We start from the raw sequence: 25,720 nt of genomic DNA, 5'->3' as shown, positions 1-25,720 counted from the left end.
TGCTTAATTTTTCTGTGAATCTAAAACTGTTCTAAGAAATAAAGCTTTTTAATTAAAAATAAATGTAGTCAGGTGAGGTGCTACAAACCTGCAGTCCCAGCTACTCTGGAGGCAGGGCAGAAGAATCGCTTAGGGACAGCAGCCCAAGGCCAGCCCGGGCAACATGACAAGATCTTCTTTCCCACCCACACACACACACACAATAAAAGTAAAAATAAATGTAGCAAGCTCTTAAACACCTATGTTCATTGCAGCATTATTCATTAACAGCCAACAGGCAGAAGCAACCCAAAAGTCTACTGATAGATGAAAGGATAAAGAAAATGTGGTATACTGGAATGGATTATGCAGCCTTAAAAAAAGAAGAAAATTGGCCGGGCTCAGTGACTCATGCCTGTAATCCCAGCACTTTGGGCAGTAAAGGTGGTTGGATCACTTGGGGCCAGGAGATCGAAACCAGCCTGGCCAAGGTGGCAAAACTCCATCTCTACTAAAAATACAAAAAAATAGCTAGGTATGGTGGCACCTGCCTGTAATCCCAGCCACTCAGGAGGCTGAAGCAGAAGAATTGCTTGAACCTGGAAGGTGGGGGTTGCAGTGAGCCAAAATCACACCACTGCAATCCAGCCTGGGCAACAGAGTGCCACTCTGTCTCAAAAAAAGATCTCTGGGATAGAGCAGAAGCGGTGCTTAGAGGAAAGTGCGTGGCCCTCCATGCCTACATCAAAAAGACTTAGAGGGCACAAACTGATATTCTCAGATCACACCTCAAGGAGCTAGGGAAACAAGAACAAACCAAACCCAAACCCAACGGAAGAAAGGAAATAACCAAGAGCAGAACTAAATGAAATTGGAAAAAAAAAATACAAAAGATAAAAGAAACAAGAGCTGGTTCTTAGAAAAGATAAATAAAACTGACAGACCATTAGCAAGATTAGCCAAGAAAAGAGAGAAAATTTAAATAACTAACCTATGAAACAAAACAGGAGATACTACAATTGACACGAAACAAAAAAGATCATCCAAGGCTACTATGAACACCTTCATGGATGTAAACTAGAAAACCTAAAAGAGATGGATAAATTCCTGGAAAAATACAACCCTCCTAGCTTAAATTAGGAAGAATTAGATACCCTGAACAGAACAATAACAAGCAGCAAGAAGATTGGAATGGTAATTTTGAAAATTACCAACAAAAAGAGTCCAGGACCAAATAAATTCACAGCAGAATTCTCCCAGACATTCAAAAAAGAATTGGTACCAATCCTTCTGACACTATTCCACAAGATAAAGAAGGAACCCTCTCTAATTCATTCTATGAAGCTGGCATTACCCTAATACTAACACAGGAAAGAACATAACCAAAGAAGAAAACTACAGACCCATATCCTTGATGAACATGGATGCTAAAATCCTTAACAAAATATTAGCTAATTGAATCTAACAACATATCATAAAGATAATTCACCATGACCAAGTGGGTTTCATATCAGGGATGCAAGAATGGTTTAACATGTGCAAGTCAAGAAACATGATACACCACATTCTCTCTTAAACTGAGAAATGGAAAACCAAACATCGTACATTCTCACTGGTATGTGGGAGTTAGGCTATGAGGACACTAAGGCGTTAAGAGTGATGCAGCGGGCTTTGGGGACTTGGGGGGAAAAGTGGGACAGGAGCAAGGGATAAAAGACTACAAATATGGTGCAGTGTATAGTGCTAAGGGGATGAGTGCATTAAAATCTCACAAATCACCACTAAAGAACTTACTCATATAACCAAATACCACCTGTATCCCCAACAACTTATGGAAAAATGAAAAGAAAAAAGAAGGAAATTCTGTCACGTGCTACAATATCATGGATGAACCTTGAGAACATTACAAGTAAAATAAGCCAATCACAAAAAGATAAATATTACATGATTCCACTGAGACGAGACAGGGTGGCAGAGGGGAAAAAATTAAAAACTTAAGTAGTCACATTCATTGTTTTAGTACAGTTAGTGTCGCCATAACAGTATACCTGAGACTAGGTAGTGTTAAAAAAAAGAAGTTTACGGCCGGCCGGGCGCGGTGGCTCACGCCTATAATCCAAGCACTTTGGAGGCCAAGGCAGGCGGATCACCTGAGGTCGGGAGTTCAAGACCAGCCTGACCAACATGGTGAAACCCCATCTTAAAAAAAAAAAAAAGAAAGAAAGAAAAGAAAAAAAGTTTACTTGGCTCGCACTTCTGGTGGCTGGAAAGTTCAATATTAAGCAGCTGATGAGAGCCTCAGGCTGCTTCAACTCACAACACAAAGCAGAAGAGAGCCAACATTTGCAGAGATCACATGCCAAATGGCTGGGGAGACTCTTTTTTAATAGCCAGCTATTCTGGAAACTAACAGAGTAAGAACTCACTCACTCCCAAAGGAGAGCATTAATCTATTCATGAGGGATCTGTCCCCATGACCCAAGCACCTTCCACCAGGCCCCACTGTTACAGAATCCTTGGAGTGTCACTTTACCAGCTGGAAACCTGTGGGCCAGTGGCACCTCTGCCCAAGTTTTGCTCGGGCCCACTGGGCCCACTCAGCCTGGCAGGCTGCACTCAGCTCACACTACCAGGCTGGATCCCATGCCTGCCAGGAACAAGTGGAGTGGTGAGGGATGTGTGAGCGAGTGAGCATGGGGTCCAGACACTGCTCAGAGCCAGGCATGCTAGCTGCGGCAGGGCAGGACGCTCCACGTGCCAGCACGAGGCCCATGCACAAAGCTCCCTCCCTGCAAACTCAGAAGGTGGGGCTTCTGCCTGTTCCTAGCTCCCACCAGCTCCGTGGAGCATGCAGCCCAGGAGGAGCCACTGCCATAGTCACTGCTGCCATCACCACCTCCCAACATTTCTGACATTTGCTACAATGGGGATGATATTTTAACATGAAGTTTGGAGGGGACAAATATCCATATATATATGGATACACAAATACATAAGAAAGATAAAACACTAATTTCAGTTAGCTAGAAAGGGACTTAACTCTTATGGGTTCAGGAAGAAGAAAATATTTGGAAAGTATAGCCAGGGGACTTCAAAATTATCTCTTAGGCTGGGTGATAAAAAGCATTTTTATTGTCTGTTTTTTAGAGATGGTGTCTTCCTCTGTCACTCAAGCTGGAGTACAGTGGTGCCATCACAGCTCACTGATGTGCACTCACGTCATGGCTCACATGATGAGCTTACATCATGGCTTACTACAGTGGTGCCATGAGCTCACTAGTGGCTCACTCTAGCCACTAACTCCTGGGCTCAAATGAGCCTTCCTCCTCAGCCTCCCAGGTAGCTAGTATTACAGGCATGCGCCACCATGCACAGCTAATTCTTTAATATTTTACAGAGATGGAGGTCTGTCTCTGTTGCCCAGGCTAGTCTTAAACTTCTGGCCTCAAGTGAGTCTCCCACCTCAGCCTCCCAAAGACCTGGGATACAGGCATGAGTCACCATGCCTGGTCAGTAAAAAGCATTTGCAACATTAACAATCCATGTTAATTGATCTCTCCAAAAATAATGAGATTTAATCCAAAGGACAGGTTAATGGTTATATACTGAGATTGTGACTTGACATACTGTAATACTTTTTAACTGTGATTATAATAATTAAGACTGAAAATTAAGACAAGTTCTATCGTCTCTTAGACACCAGACTATAGTATCTACACTGGAAGTTTAATGCTGTTGTGCTCTATGATTATACCTGTGAATAGCTACTGCACTCCAGCCTGGGTAATACAGCAAGATCCCCAACTCTAAAAGAAAAACAAAACTAAGCCAAGTGCGGTGGCTCACACCTGTAATCCCAGCACTTTGGGAGGCTGAAGCGGGTGGATCACCTGAAGTCAGGAGTTTGAGACCAGCCTGGCCAACATAGTGAAACCCCATCTCTAGTAAATACAAAAATTAGCTGGGCGAGGTGGTATGTGCCTGTAATTCCAGCTAACCAGGAGGCTGAGGCAGGAGAATGGCTTGAACTGGGGAGGTAGAGGCTGCAGTGAGCCGAGATCAAACCATCGCACTCCAACTTGGACAACAGAGAGAGACACCATCTCGAAAACAAAAACAAAAACACTAAAAGCAACTGTTTATGAATAAAACTCTCTACAGTTATTTAAATATTTTAGAATTATATAACAGTGCCTCTATCTTTTATACAAATCTGTGATTATGTATCGAGAAAGCATCAAGGATAGGTTTGTTCAAACATAATTTACTGTACACTGCGTACCATTACTCCTGCTAAACAAATCAATTTCACAGTGCACAATATGACTTTTGATCCAAGCATAAGTTAAAAATTAGCAGCCTCACAGTCCACAATATTTATGTTCCAAATTATAAATGAACTTCATCTATACAAAGCCAATTCTTCACTCCTACATATTTCACCTTCACCTTTAACAATACCTATTTTCCTCTTACTTCCTGGTCTTTATAAGGTCTTTACAGTTTTGACCTATATTATTCATATCAATTTGGTATTTTGATGAATGACACATCAAGTTTTTAAAATGCAAATAATACTGGCAAGAATGTCGTGATTGTTTTGCTTTTCTCAAACCTGAATTGAAAAATTCCAGTAGTTTTCACTGACCTACTGAAGTATATCAGTCGAGCAAATTTTGCTCTGTAGATGAGGTACATAATACTTCCTAAAGGTTTATATAGTTTATGGATATTCAAAGAAGCAAAAATTTTAAACTACAAAATAAAAGCCCTACATTAAGAATGGCAATAGCCCCCAAAAACATTTACTAGAAAGTCCATGCAAGGAGAAAAGATCAGAATCTACAATAAACAAGTATTTTTAAAAACTTCCAACTTTATAGAAGGCAGACTATCCAGTAAAAAAATTCTCATTTCAGAGTTAGAAAACAATGTAACAAAATCTTAATGTTCATTTAAATAATTTTATTGTGGATAGCTTGAATAACTACAACTCAAAGTGTCCATATAAAAATTCTTGTAGCTATTAACTTGTTTTTTCATGCAGTATAAATAACATGTACTCTTCATGATGCCTAATGGAGTCATCACCCTCCCATAACATAATCCTCCAAATTGCACCGGATTAACTTTTTATATATAAAATTGTGTGTTTATTTGCATGTACAATAGAGAGAATGACGTTACACACACCTGTTCTACAGCATTTAACAGAATGTACCACGATGATTGAAATGAAAAGCGGCTAGCCAAATCCATCAAATATAAAAACTATTGCAATCCTGTTGCAAAGTCCTTTTGTTAAACTCCTTTTATTCTAAATCCTTTTAATTCTGTCCTATAACACAAAAACATTTACAAAAAGCTTAAAATCCTAATAAATCGCACAATTAAAGTAATGAAAATGGGCTTGCCCACCAAGTCACCAACTCCTCTCCCACGCAAAAAAATTCAAAAGCGTTTGCTTGTCAGAAAATGTTAAATAATATACCCCACCACACGCACCATTGTAAACTCATTTAAACCAAAGAATTTAAGCTCAGATATCAGCCTTAAGGATTTCAAGACATAAAATAGAAATGGATTCTGCCTGGGTCCAAAAAATAGACCCAGAGGCAAATAAAAATCCAACCGATAATGAAATAACTCTACTCTTTTGAAGTTAAGGATTATATCTTGAATGTAAAGATTGGATGCAAAAGTATGCTAAAACTAATCAATTTTCACTAAGAAAAATATTTTCTAGAATTCCACTGAATAACTAAATTTACCATTTAAACCATTTCCAAGTCTTCTGCTTCATTTTTTATTTTACTGAAATTATTATTATTTTTTTTTTTTTTTGAGACGGAGTTTCGCTCTTGTTACCCAGGCTGGAGTGCAATGGCGCGATCTCGGCTCACCGCAACCTCCGCCTCCTGGGTTCAGGCAATTCTCCTGCCTCAGCCTCCTGAGTAGCTGGATTACAGGCACACACCACCATGCCCAGCTAATTTTTTGTATTTTTAGTAGAGACGGGGTTTCACCATGTTGACCAGGATGGTCTCGATCTCTCAACCTCGTGATCCACCCGCCTCGGCCTCCCAAAGTGCTGGGATTACAGGCTTGAGCCACCGCGCCCGGCTGAAATTATTTTTTAAGATAGATTTGATTCAGTTTTTCCTTGTTAACTTATATATTCTCTCAATGTGAGCTTTCAAGGTGCAGTCAAATTTTGCAAATCTATATTTTATCCATAAAGTTTGATTCTATTTTCAATAAATTTTATGTGCAAATTTTTAGATCCTGTCAATGTTGTGTGCTACAAAATTCTATTTTCTTACCAAAGTTTCCATAGTCTTCATTATGAATTGAATAATACTCGCAGTTATTTCTTATCTAAACAGAAAATTGTGAGCAATTTTTTGAGACCGAGAAGAGAGATGAAGTGGAAGATGAGATAAAGAGGGAGAAACAGGAAAACAGATGGAGAGCCTCCAGGCACCATCAACCAACCCACAAAAAAGGAGAAACAAGACATAAATCATACTACCTTGAACTGTTTAAACTAAATATGATCACCAAAGACATCTTTGCCATTTGCCTTAAATATCTAAAATATGTGTGTACACTTTAGCCTCCACAGTGACTCCAAAACGTTAGTCAAACTATATTAAAGACAGTATTTTTTGAATGTTAAATATATAAGGTATCCCTTAATCTTTAATGGTACCTTCTATTTCACTTTGATGATCAGCCTCCTGTGCTCTTTCACAGTTTAGACTCATCACACCTTAAAAAGCACCAAATACAAATCTTCCATTTTATAGAGGAGTAAAGTGATCTTAAGAGAGGTTAAATAACTTGTCCAAATTCTTGTAGTACTAAATGCCACGTATAACCCTCAAAGCTAGACAAGAATTCTTTTCTGTTAGTTACTCTTATTCACTGAAAAAGCTACAGTCAAAAAATATATACATGATCAACTCATCTGCTGAAAATTGTAAACAAAATTATTGATAAAGGCTAATGCATTTAATCCCTTAGTGTTTTAATCCTCTCATCTGTAAAATGGGAATAAGTACCAGTATGCCACATAGTACTGTTGTAAAAAGATAATATACACAAATCACTAAACATGGTGCTGCAACATAGAAGAACTCAAACTTGATGTACTTCGTGTTGTTTCTGGCAACTCTACCATGGTGAAACCATTCATCTACTTTTCTAGTTTAAAAAAAAAAAAAAAGACAATATTCATGTCCTTGACTCCTGTATTGCTCTTCTTACCATCACGCCAGTATCTCCTTATCATTTCCCCACATTGCTCACTCACTCTGCCCCCACACTAGAGTATGTCAAACACACCCCTGCCTCAGTAATGCTGCACTTTCTCCTCTCTGGTTGGAAATACACAGTTTCTCCTTGGGATCTGAATAGTTCACTTGTATACTTTGCTGGGTCTTTGCTAAAGCATCTCCTAACCAGGAAATTGTTTCTGGAGACCATCTTCCATCCTACTCTATCTCCTTCTCCTGATTTGTTTCTTCACAGCACTTAACAGAACCTCATATTGCACACATTATATATTGTTGATTTACTTAACTCTATGAAACAAAAAGACTTGAATGAAGATGTTCCTAATAGCTTACTCATAATAACTCAAAGCAATATTAAACCCAAATTCCATCAGCAGAAAAACTGTAACCTGGTATATTCATATAATGAAATATACTTCACAATAAAAAGGAAAGATATATTGATGTATGCAACAACATCAAAAGCAGGGAAAACTACTCACTGAAACAAAAGAAAACAGAACAGTAGAAACTTCTGGCAGAGATGAGGGTGACTGGGAAAACACATGTGAGAACTTTCTGGGGTGACAGAAATGCTAGCTTTACAGGGGTATAGATTACAACTCCATATACATTTGTCAAAACTCAAACTATAACACATAATTTTGTGTATTTATCTACCATAAATTATGCCTTCATTTTAAAAATTTAAGCAAATAAGAAATACGTTTAGTGAGAAACAATATATAAACTGTGTGCATGACATGAACAGTGGCTGAGTAGAGTAGGAGAAAAGAGCTGAGCTTTGGCTCCTTTTTTATCCACGGTGTAAGAAAATCTTAATAATCAGTCTAGGTGAAGGATATGTAGGTGTTTATTGTCCTATGCTTTCTACCTTTATGAAGGAGTGAAGGTTTTGAAAATAAAAAGTTGGAAAACACACAAATTAGAAGAAAAAGTAATCCAATTCACTCCAAATGTTAATCACTTTAACTTTAAAAGGACTGTCAATAATAAAACATAAGGCTTTTACAATTTGTAGTCTGGTCTCTCTAGAGAAATGTTAACAGAAAAACAAGTAATCTTAGAATAAACACTTGGAACAACTGATCTCTTTTTCATTTCAATTGCTGACTGCAAACATGGGCACAGTCATGCATGCTCCCATACCAAAGTCAATTAATGTTCATGAGTCTTGACAATGAGCATATTAAAATGTTACATATTCATAGTAATATACAAAGATTTTATATTTCAGATTCCCACTGACATATATTATATACATATATATTTGCAGGGGGCAGGAAATGAGACAAGTCTTGCTCTGTTGCCTATGCTGGAACGCAGAGGCGCAATCTTGGCTCACTGCGGCCTGAACCTCCCAGGCTCAAGCAACCCTCCCACCTTAGCCTTCTGAGTATCTGAGACTACTGGTGTGCACCACCATTCCCAGCTAAAACAACACTTTTTCTTTTTTCTTTCTTTTTTTGTTTTTTCAAAGATGGAGTCAGAATTAGGTACTAAAAGCCACAGGACACATCCAAACAGGGACTTGAACCCTGGACCCTCAGATTAAAAGTCTGATGCTCTACCAACTGAGCTATCCACGCTTCCTCATACTATATATATTTTCACATTCTGCCCATATGTCCAGGTAAACAATATTAATACCTTGAAATTACCTGCATAATTTTATCCATAGTATTTCGATCCTGAATAAAACATAAACAGTTGAACCTTGGTATCTGTGAGGGATTGGTTCCAAGACCTCCCTCTGACACTAAAATCTGCCAGTCCTCAAGTCTCTGACATAAAATTGCATCGTACTTGTATATAACCTATGCACATCCTCCTGTGTACTTTAAATCATCTTTAGATTATTTATAATATCTAATACAAGGTGAATGCTATATAAAGTTATTATACTGTATTGTTTAGGCAATAATCAAAAGTGAAAAAGTCTGTGTAAGTTTAGTTCAGACATAACTTTTTTCCTAAGTATTTTTGATCCATAGTTGGTTGAATTCACAGTTGTGGAAACCACAGATACTGAGAGCTGACTGTGGTTAAATACAGCAGAGTTTTTTTACGTTGTAGATAACTGTTGTACAAAATGAGACATTAGCATACATATTGCTCTGTATCTTATTTTTCTCACTCAATACCTCAAGTAAATCCCTTTAGGTCAACAAATGTACACCTAACTCAGTATTTAATCACTTCATAATACTGCACAATATGGCTGTTAACAATTGGTTTGACCATTCCTACCGATGCACATTAAGGCTGTCTGACTATAAACATCCTAGTAAAAATACTCCGGTAATGTATGGGTACTTTTGTTCATATGAAACAGACTTTTGAAAGTGAAACTACTGGCCGGGAGTGGTAGCTCATGTCTGTAATTACAGCACTTTGGTAGGCCAAGGTGGGCAGATCGCTTAAGGCCAGGAGTTCAAGACCAGTCTGGCCACCATGGCAAAAACCTGTTTCTACTAAAATTACAAAAATTAGCTGGGCATACTGGCACACACCTGTAATCCCAGCTACTCAGGAGACTGAGGTACAAAAATTACCTGAACCTGGGAGGCAGAGGCTTCAGTGAGCCAAGATTGTACCACTATACTCCAGCCTGGACAACAGTGAAACTCCACCTCAAAAAATAAAAAACTAAGAAAAAAAGTGAAACTCATAAGTTAAAGCGCATGTTTGTGATTGCTAGATACATTTAATTTAGTAAATATTGCTTGCTGAGTTACTTTACAGAAATGCATGTGAAATTCACATTTCTCTCATAACCAGGCACAGTGGCATGTATCTGTAATCCCAGCTACTCGAAAGAATGAGGTGGGAGGATTGCAAGCCCATGAGTTCAAGACCAGCCTAAGCAACACAGCAAGATTCCACCTCATTTTAAAAAATTATTTTGTTTAATTTTTTAGAAAGAATGCATGCCATCATTACTAAGTATTTTCACCTTTTTTCTCAATTTGGTAGTTTTACATGTAGACCCTTTCTTCTGTATTCCCAAATTTTAAATGCTGCACTCCTTTAGATAGGATGCCTTCAATAAAACATCTTCAGTAAAAGAGATTTTGAACTTAGACATACTACATGCTTTGATGGCATTATTTAATATAGAATTCTGACCATATTCCAGATGTTTAGACAGTTTCCTGGCATCAGTTCTACAATGGAGTGCTGCTTTATATTATACATCATTTCTATGTTTGCCCAGCCACATCTCATTTATCTTCCCATATTTATGTGGCCAATTCTCACTGTACATTACAGCTGCCCATAAAGAACTCTAGAGAAGTCAAAGAGAATATTATAACATGAGAAACAAAGAGTCTCAAATCATACCTGTAGCATTATCTCATAATTTATACAAATGTGGAAACTCATGTATATAACTTGGAGGTGGAGTACATTTAGTTTAGAACAAATACGCCCAGAAAAAAAGGCAAATAGGAAGTCAATGATGGGAAAACTGTTACGTAGCTATTATGAGGAATACTGTATCACCAAAAATGTTACGATGCTTAAAAAATATTTTTTGTTTGTTTTTAAGGTCTTTATTTTGTTCAGGGCAGTTTTAGGTTCACAGCAAAATGAAGAGGAAAGTACAGAAATCTCTCATATATCCCCCACCACGCATAGACACAGTCTACCACGTTATCAGTATTTGTTGATTGCAGGCACAATGGCTCAAGCCTATAATCCCAGCAGTTTGGGAGGATAAGGCAGGCAGACTGTCTGAGCTCAGGAGTTTGAGACCAGCCTGGGCAACATGATGAAACCCCATCTCTACAAAAAATACAAAAATTAACCTGGCGTGGTAGTGTACACCTACAGTTCCAGCTACTCAGGAGACCAAGGTGGGAGGACCGCTTGAGCCCGGGAGTTAAGGGCTGTAGTGAGCTATGATTGCACCACTGCACTCCAACCTGGGCAAAAGAGCAACACTATCTCAAAAATAAATAAATAAACTGTTGATTGAACAATTGATGAACCTTCATTGACACATTATTATCACCCAAAGTCCATAGTTTACACTGGGGTTCATTCTTGGGGTTGCATACATTCTATGGGTTTGAACAAATATATAATGACATGTATTAGCATATCAAATATTTTCACTGCCCTAAAAATCCTGTGTGCTCTGGTTATTCATCCCTTCCACTCCCTGGAAAGACCTATATTTATGGTATGTACACAAATATGTTAAGTATACATGTGTATGCATTTGAGGCCCCAAATTTAATTGGCATGACAGAGAACACCTTAATTTAGAATTTCAAAAGACCAACTAACATGTTTTCTGGTCACAACGCTTGATCTGAACAGAAGTAACACAGAAAACAGAAAGAGCATGAAATTTAAAATCAGATCAGCATGAATTTCCAAACTGGCTTTCATAATTAATTGGTTTGTAACCTACACTCTGAAAGTCAACTGCCATATCTGTAAACTGGAGATGCTACCTAACTCAAGCATACTAAGTGCTCAGGAAAAGGGTAGCTGTTATCATAAACTAAGATAAAATGAAGAATTCTTAAAGCGACGTTTAAAAGTTGGTAAAATAACATAACATCTTTAACTATAAATTGAATTACACAGGCAATTATTAAGCAACCATTATTAGGTCTCACACTGTACTACAGGCTATTTGAAAGAATGCAACAGATAAACAAAAGTAGTTTTAAAAGTCATATCCTCTCAGTAATAACTGAACTCCTCATATGTGGTCATCCTTAATTTACAGTCTTTATCTAAGATAAAATGGCTATGTAGCAGGTTTAGGTTTCTTTTGCTTTTGCGAAAATTCATCTGATTTCTAACTCAGTTATTCATCTGGTGTGCTCAGTTTCTGACAGAAATTCTAGGTGGAGGATGATGAGGGCAATGACAGGAGGACAGAAAGAATTTAAAACATTATATTCAAAGAGATAAATGGCAGAGAATTTTCCAGAATTTCTAAAGAAAGAACCAGAAACCTTAGTAAGTCTCCAGCAGAATAAAAAGAAATTCACACCTAGAAAAAGGTCTATAAGCATATAGCAACAGTTATCAACTAATACAGGAAAAAACTGAATTATGGAAAAAAATAGGTAAAGAAATACACGTAATTGTATAATTGATATTTATAAAAATTTCTTTTTATATTTGTTTTTAAGGCGTAGGGGAAAAAACATGGAAATACAACAGAAACAATAAGAGGAAATGTGATTCAGATAAGTATAAATTAAGCTAGGTTTAAAGAGAAAAACGGCCGGGCGCGGTGGCTCACATCTGTAATTGCAGCACTTTGGGAGGCTGAGGCAGGCAGATCACGAGGTCAACAGATCAAGACCATCTTGGCCAACACGGTGAAATCCCGTCTCTACTAAAAATACAAAAAATTAGCCGTGCATGGTAGTGAGTGCCTGTAGTCCCAGCTACTTGGGAGGCTGAGGCAGGAGATTGCTTGAAACCGAAAAACAGAAGTTGCAATGAGCCAGGATTGTGCCACTGCACTTCAGCCCGGCAACAGAGTTAAGACTCTGTCTCAAAGAAAAAAATAAAAAGAGAAAAACAAGCAGGAAAACAAAGAAAAGGTCTCACTGTCACCCAGGCTGGAGAACAGTGGCACAATCATAGCTCACAACAACCTCCACCTCCCAAGTGAGTTCAAGAGATTCCCATGCCTCAGCCTCCTGAGTAATAGAGACTACAGGCATGTACCAACATGCCTGGCTAATTTTCGTATTTTTAGAAGAAACGGGGTTTCACCATGTGGGCCAGCTGGTCTCAAACTCTTAATCTCAAGTGATCCTTCCATCTTGGCTTCTGTAAGTGATGGGATTACAAGCATGAACAACCATGCCCAGCTGGAAAATTCTTTCTTTTTTTTTTTTTTTTTTTTTTTTTTTTTGAGACGGAGTTTCGCCCTTGTTACCCAGGCTGGAGTGCAATGGCGCGATCTCGGCTCACCGCAACCTCCGCCTCCTGGGTTCAGGCAATTCTCCTGCCTCAGCCTCTTGAGTAGCTGGGATTACAGGCACGCGCCACCATGCCTAGCTAATTTTTTGCACTTTTAGTAGAGACGGGGTTTCACCATGTTGACCAGGATGGTCTCGATCTCTCGACCTCGTGATCCACCCGCCTCGACCTCCCAAAGTGCTGGGATTACAGGCTTGAGCCACCGCGCCCGGCTGGAAAATTCTTTCTTTGGAAATGATGGCCAAAAAAAGCCAGGCACAGTGGCTTGCACCAGCACTTTGGGATGAGAGGCCGGTGGATCACCTGAGGTCAGGAGTTTGAGACCAGCCTGGCCAACATAGCGAGACCACCCGATCTCTGCTAAAAATACAAATTAGCCCAGCATGGTGGTGCATACCTGTAACCCCACCTACTCCGGAGGCTGGGGCACAAGAATCACTTCAACCCAGGAGTTGGAGGCTGCAGTGAGCAGAGATCAGGCCACTGCACTCCAGCCTGGGTGACAAAGTGAGACTCTGTCTCAAAAAAAAGGATGGCAAAAAAAACAAAAAATAAGACAGAACCATAGTGGCAAATTACCTTAAAGAGTCAAAATTTAAATATCTGTATGCACATCTAACAAAATATCTACAGATATTCTACAATTAACTTAGGAAAGCATCTCAAAAAATGTACGGCTATGTTAGCCACAACTCAAAGAAAGATATAACGGACCTCGGCCTGGAAATTAGAAGGAGCAAAGCTGTGATATAATTTATAAGAGGAAGCTCTGTAACACAGCTTAGGTAGAACTATTTTCCAAAGAAGTTATCAAAAATTCATATCAAGAGATCTTTTATACCAATAAATCTCTGTGCATGACAAGTTACCTAAAGCACTAACATGACAAAAAAGTTTTTTAGGACTCGGCGTGGTGGCTCATGCCTGCAATACCAGCGCTTTGGGAGGCTAAGACAGATGGAACATCTGAGGTCAGGAGATCGAGATCAGCCTGGCCAACACAGTGAAAGCCTGTCTCTACTAAAAATAGATAAATTAGCCTGCAATGGTGGCAGGCACATGTAATCCCAGCTACTTGGGAGGCTGAGGCAGGACAATTGCTTGAACCCGGGAAGTGTGGAGTTTGCAGTAAGACAGGATCACAACATCACTCCACTGCACTCCACCCTGGGCGACAGAGTGATACTGTCTCAAAAAATTTTTTAAAAATAAAATGGAAATCAAGATTTTTAGACGTTTGGATATTTTCCCAAAAATACTGCAATAGAAACCAAGCTCCAGTGGTCATATCAGAGCCTTGTCTTACCTATATTTCAAAGGTCAACGTGTTAAATAGCACCAAGAAGATTTCTCAAACAGAATCATACCATTCTTGCATGATTCAGAAAAACTCAGAGAGTGGTGTACATTAAGTACCCCTTATCTGAAATGCTTGAGAACAAGCAATTATCATACCTCAGCCTCCTGAGCAGCTGGGATTACAGGCACCCACCACCACACCCGGCTCATTTTTTAAAATTGTAGTAGAGATGGGGTTCTGCCATGTTGGCCAGGCTGGTCTCCAACTCCTGGCCTTAAGTTATTTGCTGGCCTCGTGCTCTCAAAATGCTGTTATTACAGGTGTGAGGCACCATGCCTGGCCAAGTTTTATTTTATTTATTTATTTTTGCCTGGCCAAGTTTTGAGTTTGTTGTGGTGATTGAGGTAAGGGTAAAGAAACTTAGTGGCCATAGTTGGATAACAGTAGTGGCAATGCTTTTCTGAGTACAGTAGAAGAGGAAGAGAGTAAGGGGGTGATGGGAAAGACACCAAGAGTTCTGGAGCCACTTTTTCCATACTGCCAGTAGTAGTGTGGAAGTCATGGAGCTCCCTCCTGATATTTGCTGATTTTAGCCATTTTGTCCGTAAAATATATATACAGATATACATATATATGCACACATACACACACACACACATATGTATATACTTTACTTCATTTGTTCTTATATTGCTATAAGATAGGTTAAAGAAGGACATCGGTGGCTCAAGCCTGTAATCCCAGCACTTTGGGAGGCCGAGGCAGGTGGATCACGAGGTCGAGAGATCGAGACCATCCTTGTCAACATGGTGAAACCTCGTCTCTACTAAAAATACCAAAAATTAGCTGGGCATGGTGGCGCGTGCCTGTAATCCCAGCTACTCAAGAGGCTGAGGCAGGAGAATTGCCTGAACCCAGGAGGCGGAGGTTGCGGTGAGCCGAGATCGCGCCATTGCACTCCAGCCTGGGTAACAAGAGCGAAACTCTGTCTCAAAAAAAAAAAGAAAAAAAGGACATTAGTTACATTTGGAAAACTAATATTAATGTATAAAGGTTAAATGACTAATGTGAGATATTATAGTGGCTTTTTCAAAAATATGAATAAAATACCAAGAGCAGATATTAGCTCTATATATGCAGTCATTAGTACACACACAGACACATATATATATATATATATATATATATATATATATATATATGTACATACACAGATTATTTTAAATGTGAAAAACTGAGTTAATACTATTTTAATAAATTTAAAACATTAACAAACTATGAAGTACAGCTTTATACTAAGAAGATTTCTCAGGGCAAAATACTGTATGTATTTCCCATACAGAGGGAAGTTAAGTCTCTTTTTAAATACTTCACCCAAACTTTAATTTTAATCTCTAACTCATAATTCTAATTTTTTAAATTTACAATCCAATAAAGACTGCCATATTCCGTTTCTCTCATTTGCATCTTTCTCCTCTCCACCTTGAGTACTGAGTACAAAGAATTAGACCATTAATAATTCTTCGTTCATTTCTTCTCAATGAATACATGGCCCTCTTCTTTATATTTTAATAATAAACACTTATGCCACCCTGCCATCCATAAGAAGTACAACACTGCCAAAAACTTTCATTTACTCACACAGATTCATACATTCCAAATCCTATCACCCATTACCAGGTAGTCAGTATCCTAAAACTTATGCAGATCATTCCTTTGCAAACACCCAGTTTTTGTTTTCCTTATTTTAAAATTAGAAGGTTTTTATTAGTTAATGTGCCTGGTTGTTACTGCTAACTACATAAAATTACATAAATTCACTTGGCCTCAAATTAGAGTATTTCCATGTTCTACAAATAAAAAAATAGAAATTCTGAAATATTCCCAAGGTAAAACCTATATACACATAAAAACCGCAAAGTACAGTAAAAACAAGAGATAAAAATTTAATGAAAGCTAGGTTAAACAGTAGGTGCCAAAAAGATAGTTTAAATGATAACAGTGGAGGCCCTCACTTTTTGTTGTTAAGACTAAAAGCATCATGGGGAAAGAAAATAATGATGCCAGTCTCTGAAAGGCAAGAATCATAGTAGTCCCTTGTTGATAGTTAAGAGGAGAAGGAAAGCTTAAGGCTCCTTTACCCATTCATGAGATCAAAAGAAATAAAGGAATCCCTTGGTGTTTTTATCACTTGCTTTTGCTACTGCATCTAGCACCCGAGAGAAGAAAACACAATTAATGCTATGATACCTCCAGAAATTTCTCTATAATGCCTCTATCTTTCAAAGTGTTTGAGATTTAACTTCTCAAAAGATACATTAAAATTTTTTAACTGTCTTACAAATGAAATTCAATTCCAAATTTTTGTCTTTATTTACAAAAACTCACATAGAACTTTAACTATGTACCCAGAGCTATCCTAAGCACTCATAAGTTACCCAAAATAAGGAGCTAAGGCAAAATGCTGAACCTCTGTAGCAGATCAGATTTCCCATCCTGCCAGAAAAACTTAAACAGATAAAATGTAAAAAAATAAATAAATAAATAAATAAATAATAAATAATAAAAAAAAAACAGTTTCAAGACATTTGACAACAGGCAACCCAGGACAGTGATCCTTGAGACAAGTGAAACAATTCATGTGAGCCCTATGAATGCCCCAACTTAGCAATCATTCATTTAAGTATTGTCAATGGCTGCTTTTACACAACAGGGCAGAGATGAACAGTGGAACAGTCAGGACAGACAGCCCACAAGCCTAAAATACCATCAAGCCCTCTTAAGAAAATGTCTATAGACCCCTGCTCTAGATTAATGGCTATTCTAGGAATACCTAACAAAGAATAAGAGAAAGTACTGAAAGAATAAAATTATTGCCAAGTAGTTTACCTGTGTCCCAGGACAAAGCCAAAAATATTTTAAGGAATACAAAGTAGCCCTGAGCAACCTAAGATTCAAAATGTGTGGCATCCAAACAAAAATTTTAAGTCATGCAAAGAAGTAGGAATAAATACAACCCATAATAAGGAGAAAAATCAATCAACGGAATCAAATTAGATAACATTAAAATTCCTGTGATAAACATACTCCTTTTATTCAAGAAGGGAAAATGAGCATGATAGAGACACATGGAAGATCTCTGTCTTTACACACACACATACACATGTGCATGCAAATTTTAAGTGAAAATGCAGTATCTGAGAGAAAAAAATACTCTGGATAGGTTAACAACATTAGATACTGCACACACAAAAACATAAAGAAACAGGAAGAGGCAGCAGTGAAACTACTGGAAGAAGAGAGAGGAAAAGACTTCAAAAGTGAACAAAGCATCAGTGAGTTGTGAAACGACAAGAGCTAAAACCCATGCACAGGAAGGAAAGAAAAAGTATTTTAATACACTTTGTAAAAAGTATTGTAAAGAAAATAAGCAGACAAGCCATAAGAGGAGAAGATATTTCCAAAAGCCTTATCTGATAAAGGACTATTACCCAAAAACATACAAAGAACTCCTCCAAACACAACACTAAGGCTGGGCAAAGTGGCTCACACCTGTAATCCCAGCACTTTGGGAGACGAAGGTAAGTGGATCACTTGAGTGCAGAAGTTCAAGACCAGCCTGGGAAATACGGTGCAACCCTGTCTCCACAAAAAATACAACAATTAGCCAGGCATGGTGGCACACCTGTGGTCCCAGCTACTCAGGACAGTGAGGCAGGAGGATCACCTGAACCTGGGAGGCAGAGGCAACTGTGAGCCATGATCATGCCACTGCTCTCCAGCCTGGGTGACAGGATGAGACTCTGTCTCAAAAATAAATAAATAAAACGAAACTCAACAAGAGAAAAACCTGATTTAAAAACGGGCAAAAGACCTGAACAGTCAGCCAGGTGCAGTGGCTCATGCTGTAATCCCAGTACTTTGGGAGGCTGAGATAGGCAGATGGTTTGAGACCGGTAGTTTAAGACCAGCCTTGCCAACATGGGAAAACCCCATCTCTACAAAAAATACAGAAATTAGTCAGACATGGTGGTGCTTGCCTATAGTCTCAGCTACTTGGGAGGCTGAGTTGGGAGGACTGCTTAAGCCTGGAAGGTCAAGGTTACAGTGAGTCATGATCACACACCTCTGCATTTCAGCCCTGGTGACAGAGTGAGACCCTGCCTCAAAAAAAGAAAATAAAAAGGACTTGAAGACCTGAAGAGTCACCTTACTAAAGGAGACAATACATGAAAAATAAGCATATTTAAAGATGCTCCACATCATATGTCATTAGAGAATTGCAAGTTTCAACAATAAGATACCAATGCACAGCTATCAGAATAGGCAAATTTCAGAACACTGACACTACCAAATGGTGGCAAAGATGCAACCTACACAACTCTCATTCATTGCTTGTGGAAATAATAAATAATACAGCCACTTTGGAAGATAGCTTTGCAGTATCTTACAAAACTAAACATACTTTTACCACACAATGCCAAAAGCATGCTCCTTGGTATTTATCCAAATAAGCTGAAAACTCATTTTTATATTTGGGTCAGAATCATTAAGCTTACATGGAACTTACTTGCTTCACATCATGCCTTTTTTTTGAGATGGAGTCTCACTCTGTTGCCCAGGCTAGAGTGCAGTGGTGTGATTTGGCTCACTGCAACCTCCGCCTCCCAGTACCATCTCTACATTCAAGCGATTCTTCTGCCTCAGCCTCCTGAGTAGCTAGGACTACAGATGCACACCACCACGCCCAGCTAATTTTTGTATTTTTAGTAGAGACAGGGTTTTGCTATGTTGGCCAGGCTGATCTAGAACCTGACCTCAAGTGATCCGCCCGCCTCAGCATCCCAAAGTGCTGGGATTATAGGCATGAGCCACCGCATCTGGCCCCATTGTTCTCTCTTAGACAATCTATTTGAAGTGTGAATATCTACTTGCTATTTTTGTTCCACTCTGTGGAGGAGGTGCATACTATCTGCAGTAGTCAGTGATCTTAAACCCAAAACTAAAAAAAAAATTTTTTTGACAGGGTCTCACTCTGTCACCTAAGCTGGAGTTCAGTGACACTATCTTGGGTCACTACAACCTTGGATCACAAAGTCAGCAGATCGAGACCATCCTGGCCAACATGGTGAATCCTCGTCTCATAAAAACACAAAAATTAGCTGGGTATGGTGGCACGTGCCTGTAAACCCAGCTACTTGGGAGGCTGAAGCAGGAGAATTGCTTGAACCAGGAAGTTGGAGGGTGCAGTGAGCCGAGATCTTGCCACTGTACTCCAGTCTGGTGACAGAGCATGAATCCGTCTCAAAAAAAATAAGAGAGAGAAGACTGGGATTAGAGAGGTGATGGCAAGGACTGAAAGCAGGTAACAAGTAAGGAGAGGGAAGTAGGGATGGACTAGGAACTGGGGAAAGCTCAAGGGCAGAGGAAAAGGGGGAGACAGACCCCCAAGGCTCCACACCCCCACACAGTGTTTCACAATCCTAACTACACAAGAACCCCTTGACCCATATAGGCCTCAAGACTAACATAGGGAACTGCCTACAGACTAGACAGAGGCATTGCTGCAGATAAGGAACTCGGACTCCCACAGGCTTCCAAGCCCTGAACAGCTGTAGCTTGGCACCATTCTAAGAACCAAACCCAGGCTGGGGTATGGTGGCTCACACCTGTAATCCCAGCACTTTGGGAGGCCAAGATGGGCAGACCACCTGAGGTCAGGAGTTCAAGACCAGTCTGGCCAACCTGGTGAAACCCCGTCTCTACTAAAATACAAAAATTAGCCCGGCATGGTGGCGGGAACCTGTAATCCCAGCTACTCAGAAGGCTGTAGGGGGAGAATCACTTGAACCCGGGAGGTGGAGGTTGCAGCGAGCTGAGAGCGCACCATTGTACTCCAGCCTGGGTGACAGAGTGAAACTTCATCTCCAAAACAAACAAACAAACAAACAAACAAACCTCAAAGGACTATGTCCTTCCCTTGAGGCCACTGGGCCAAGGAGAAAGAGGGGAGGCAAGGCACCTTCACACACCCCAAGGATAAATCCCACTGCCACTGCTGCAGGCTGCTGTGGGGCCACAGCACAAGCAAACTGCATTCCCCGCAACTACTCGCTTAGGCTGCTCCTGCTGAGGGGGGCCTTCCCCCTCCCCCATAGCAGGCCCAGAGCCAGTCTCCAAAGGTCTGTGACCTGCTCTGGGGCTGGACCTGGGGCTAGGGTTAGGGCTAATGCTGCCTCCAGCACCAGGCCAAGGAGGGAAAAAAGAGGCCAGGCACTTTTAAGTGCTTCAAAGACAAAGCCCACCTCCACTACTGCAGGCTGTTGTATAAGAAGAGCACAGGAAAACCACACATCCCACAGCTACCTCCCTATGCTGCTCCCAGTGAGAGTGACCTCGCTCTCTCCAGTGGCAGGACTGCAGCACAGACACCACTGCCAACACCTGAGCATTCCACCAGTAGGCTAGGGGCCATCCTGCCCTTGCCTACCATGGACATCACCTGAACGCACTACCAAGGGACCCAAGGACAAGTCTACTGATCCAGTCCAGTCCCCACAGTAATTGAGCATGTCACCCAAGGGCCTGGAAATCACCCAGATCAGGACATCACCATTGGCGCCTGACCACTCCTCCTGGGGTCTGCAGTTGGGCCAATACAACCTGCCAAGAGCTGGCACCTACGACCATGCACCACCATCAAGTCAAAGAACAGGTCTGCCAACCTGTTGAAGCCAATACTAGCATAAACCACTCAGATTCCAGTGCATTGCTTCACCACTGCTATTGCCACTCCCCACATCATACCAGCTGTCCAGGGTCCTGAAAAGCTGCCCACATGCCTGGCCCACCACTGCTAAGCAAGCCATCTTGAGGCCCAAGAATCAGACTGCCTGGACCTACAAACAATGGTGCCAGTACAAGCCGCCCTGGGGCAGAAAGGCACAATCAGCCTATCACTGCCACCAATGGAATACAAAGAATGGCCCACCGGGTGTCCTATTGCCCAGCAAAACTTCACCACAGACTAATAACTGTACCCAAAGCTACAATACTAGGGTTCTCTAGAGGGACAGAACTAATAGGATATATATATATATATAAAGGAGAGTTAATTGTTAACTCACAGGATCACAATGTCTGCAAGTTGAAGAGCAAGGAGAATAGGAGAATGATGTAGGCTGGGAGGCTAGGCCAGTCTAGCCTTTGCATGTTTTTCTGCCTGCTCTAGTCACAGTGACAGCTAATTATATGGTGCCCACCCAGATTGAGGGTAAGTCTGCCTTTCCCAGCCCACTGACTCAAGTATTAATCTCCTTTGGCAATACCCTCACAGACACACCGAAGAACAATACTTTGTGTCCTTCAATCCAATCAAGTTGACAGTATTAATGATCACAGCTACCAAGGAAATCACAGATACCACTCACATTGTTTACAGCCAAAGAAATTAAACAGTGCTCACACTAACATATGCACCTAAATCAAAGCCAAAGCACCCTACCCATAGTAGATGGGCATGGTGGCTCACACCTCTCATCTCAGCACTTTGGAAGGCCAAGGCAGGATTTTCTGAGGCCAGTAATTTGAGACCAGGCTGGGCAACATAGTGAGATCCTGTCTCTACAAAAAATTTAAAACTAACCAGGCATTGTGGCACATGCCTGTAGTTCCAGCTACTCGGGAGGCTGAGGTAGAAGGATTGAGCCCAGAAGGTCAAAGCTGCAGTGAGCCATGACCACGCCACTAAACTCCAGCCTGGGCAACAGAGTGAGACCCCATCTCTAAAAAATACAAATAAATAAAATTAAATTAAAAATTGGAAGAAGCGGCCGGGCGCGATGGCTCAAGCCTGTAATCTCAGCACTTTGGGAGGCTGAGGTGGGTGGATCACGAGGTCAAGAGATCGAGACCATCCTGGTCAACATGGTGAAACCCCGTCTCTACTAAAAATACAAAAAATTAGCTGTGCCTGTAATCCCAGCTTTTAAGGAGGCTGAGGCAGGAGAATTGCCTGAACCCAGGAGGCAGAGGTTGCAGTGAGCCGAGATCACGCCATTGCACTCCAGCCTGGGTAACAAGAGTGAAACTCTGTCTCAGAAAAAAAAAAAAAATTGGAAGAAGCAACCCGACTGTTAAACCAGATGTGCAGATATCAATGTAAAGAGACTTGGACACATGAAAAAGCAAGAAAATATGAAACCTACAAAAGAAAACAATAATTTTCCAGCAACAGAGTTTAGTAAAAAATTTCACAAAATCTCAGATTTTAGAGAAGCTCAGTAAGATCCAAGAGAGTTCTGAAAAACAATAAGGAAAAATCAGAAAAACAATTCAAGATATGACTAAGACGTTTACAAAAGACGTATTTTTTAAAAGAGCAAAACAAATTGTAGAACAGAACTCTATGAATAAATTACAAAATAGATTCAAACACAACAATAAACAAGATCAAGCAGAAGGAAGAATCTCAGAACTTGAAGACAGTTCTTTTGAAATAATGCAGTCAGGCAAAAATAAAGAAAAAAGGATGAAAAAGAATTAGCAAAGCCTTGTGACATTTGGGACAACATAAAGTGACCAAAAATTTGAAATGCTGATATCCACAAGAATGAAGATAGAATGAAAGAGTCAGAAAACCTATTTAACAAAATATTAGCTGAAAACTTCCCAAGTCTAGCAAGAGAAAGACCTAGACTTTCACAAATAAGAGGTCCAAAAATCCCCAGATACAATGCAAAGAGGTCTTCTTCCATGGCACTTTATAGTCAAACTATAGCCAAGCAAAAGAGAAGATACTAATAGCAGCAAGTGAAAGCATTTAGTCACCTATAAAGGAACCTCCATTAAACCAACAGTGGATTTCTCAGCAGAAGGCTATAGGACTGGAGAGAATTGAATCACATTCTGCAAGTGATAAAATAAAAAACATAAAAACCTGTCATCCAAGGATACTATATCCAGCAAAATTATCCTTCATGAATGAAGAAGAAATAAAGTCCAAGATAAGCAAAAGCTGGGGTAATCCATCACCACTAGACTAGGCCTACAAGAGATACTCAAAGGAGTCCTAAACATGAAAGTGAAATAACATATACCTGATCATGAAAACACACAGAAGTATAAAACTCACTGGTAAACCAAACATACAAATAAGGAAGAGAAAGGACTCAAATGGTACCACTACAGCATATCACCAAACAAAATGACAAACAATAAGAGAAAAAAAAAAACAAAGAATATACAAAACAACCAGAAAAACAAATTATATGACAGTAACAAAACCTCACATATCAATAACCTTAAATGTAAATTGATTAAATTATCTGCTTAAAAGATAAGGGCTGACTGAATGTATAAAAGAAATATGATCCAACTACATGATGCCTACAAGAAATGCACTTTGCCTACAGACATAGTTAGACTCAAAGTAAAGGGATAGAGAAAAGATACTCCATGCAAACAGAAACTAAAAGTGAGCAAGACTAGCTATACTGATAGCAGATAAAACAGAATTTGGCTGGGCACAGTGGCCACACCTGTAATCACAGTGTTTTGGGGGGCCAAGGTGGGAGGACCGCTTGAAGACAGAAGTTGAAGACCAGCTCAGCTAACAGAGCAAAACCCTCACCTCTATAGTATTTTTTAAAAATTAGCCAGGCATGGTGGTGCACACCTGTACTTCCGGCTACTCAGGAGGCTGGGATGGAAGGACTGCTTTAGCCTAGGAGTTCAAGGCTGCAGTGAACTACAATCACACCTCTGCACTTCAGCCCAGGTGACACTGTGAGACCTCATCTTTAAAAATAAAACAAAATGAAACAAAACTAAAGCAGTTTTTTTAAAAGTCACTATATAATGATAAAGGAGTCAATCCAGCAAGAGAATATAGTAATTCTAAATATATATGCACCCAATACTGTAGCATCCAGATTCATAAAGCAAATATTAGTATATCTAAAGGGAGAGATAAACTGAAATACATTAATGGTGGGGGGCTTCAACTCCCCACTCTCAGCATTAAACAGATCATTCAGACAGGAAACCAACGATGAAACATTGGATTTAAACTGGACTTCAGAACCAATGACCCTAACAGATATGTATAGAACATTCTATCCAACAACTACAGAATATACATTCTGCTAAATTTTTTTATAGAGATGGGGTCATGCAATGTTGCCCAGGCTGGTTAAACATTCTTATCAACGGGCCGGGCGCGGTGGCTCAAGCCTGTAATCCCAGGACTTTGGGAGGCCGAGGCGGGTGGATCACAAGGTCGAGAGATCGAGACCAACCTGGTCAACATGGTGAAACCCCGTCTCTACTAAAAATACAAAAAATTAGCTGGGCATGGTGGCGTGTGCCTATAATCCCAGCTACTCAGGAGGCTGAGGCAGGAGAATTGCCTGAACCCAGGAGGCGGAGGTTGCGGTGAGCCGAGATCGCGCCATTGCACTCCAGCCTGGGTAACAAGAGCGAAACTCCGTCTCAAAAAAAAAAAAAAAAAAAAAAAAAAAAACATTCTTATCAACACACAGAACATTCTCCATGATAGACCATATGTTAGGCCACAAAATAACTTTCAACAAATTTTTAGAAACTGAAATCTTCCAGTCTGGCCAATGTGGTGAAACCCCACCTCTACTAAGAATACAAAAATTAGCTGGGAGTGGTGGCAAGCGACTGTAGTCCCAGCTACTCAGGAGGCTAAGGCAGGAGAATTGCTGAACCCAGGAAACAGAGGTTGCAGATGAGCCAATATCACTGCACTCCAAACTGGGCAAAAGAGGGAGACTCTGTCTCAAAAACAAAACAAGCCGGGCGTGGTGGCTCAAGCCTGTAATCCCAGCACTTTGGGAGGCCGAGGTGGGTGGATCACGAGGTCAAGAGATCGAGACCATCCTGGTCAACATTGTGAAACCCCGTCTCTATGAAAAATACAAAAAATTAGCTGGGCATGGTGGCGCGTGCCTGTAATTCCAGCTACTCAGGAGGCTGAGGCAGGAGAATTGCCTGAACCCAGGAGGCGGAGGTTGCGGTGAGCCAAGATCGCACCATTGCACTCCAGCCTGGGTAACAAGAGTGAAACTCCCTCTCAAAAAAAAAAAAAAAAAAATCTTCTCAGACTACAGTGGAATAAAACTAAATATCAACATCAAGATGAACTTCGTAAACT

General features: G+C 40.1%; 1 protein-coding gene and 1 non-coding gene across 11 annotated transcripts in view; both read right to left on the bottom strand.

Annotated features, from left to right (window-relative positions):
• The window catches only part of BCAS3 (BCAS3 microtubule associated cell migration factor), a 661,861-nt gene that overhangs the window by 568,261 nt on the left and 67,880 nt on the right, over window positions 1-25,720 (bottom strand). The gene's annotated exons all lie outside the window — the stretch shown is intronic.
• On the bottom strand, window positions 8,794-8,866 carry TRNAK-UUU (transfer RNA lysine (anticodon UUU)). The gene has a single exon. It is a non-coding gene; the product is annotated as a tRNA-Lys (tRNA).

Source organism: Saimiri boliviensis, chromosome 17 (genome assembly GCF_048565385.1).
Source record: "Saimiri boliviensis isolate mSaiBol1 chromosome 17, mSaiBol1.pri, whole genome shotgun sequence".
In the NCBI taxonomy this organism is placed as follows: Eukaryota; Metazoa; Chordata; class Mammalia; order Primates; family Cebidae; genus Saimiri; species Saimiri boliviensis.
The sequence above is the reverse complement of the archived record's forward strand: the minus strand, read 5'-3'. Positions and strand labels throughout refer to the sequence as shown.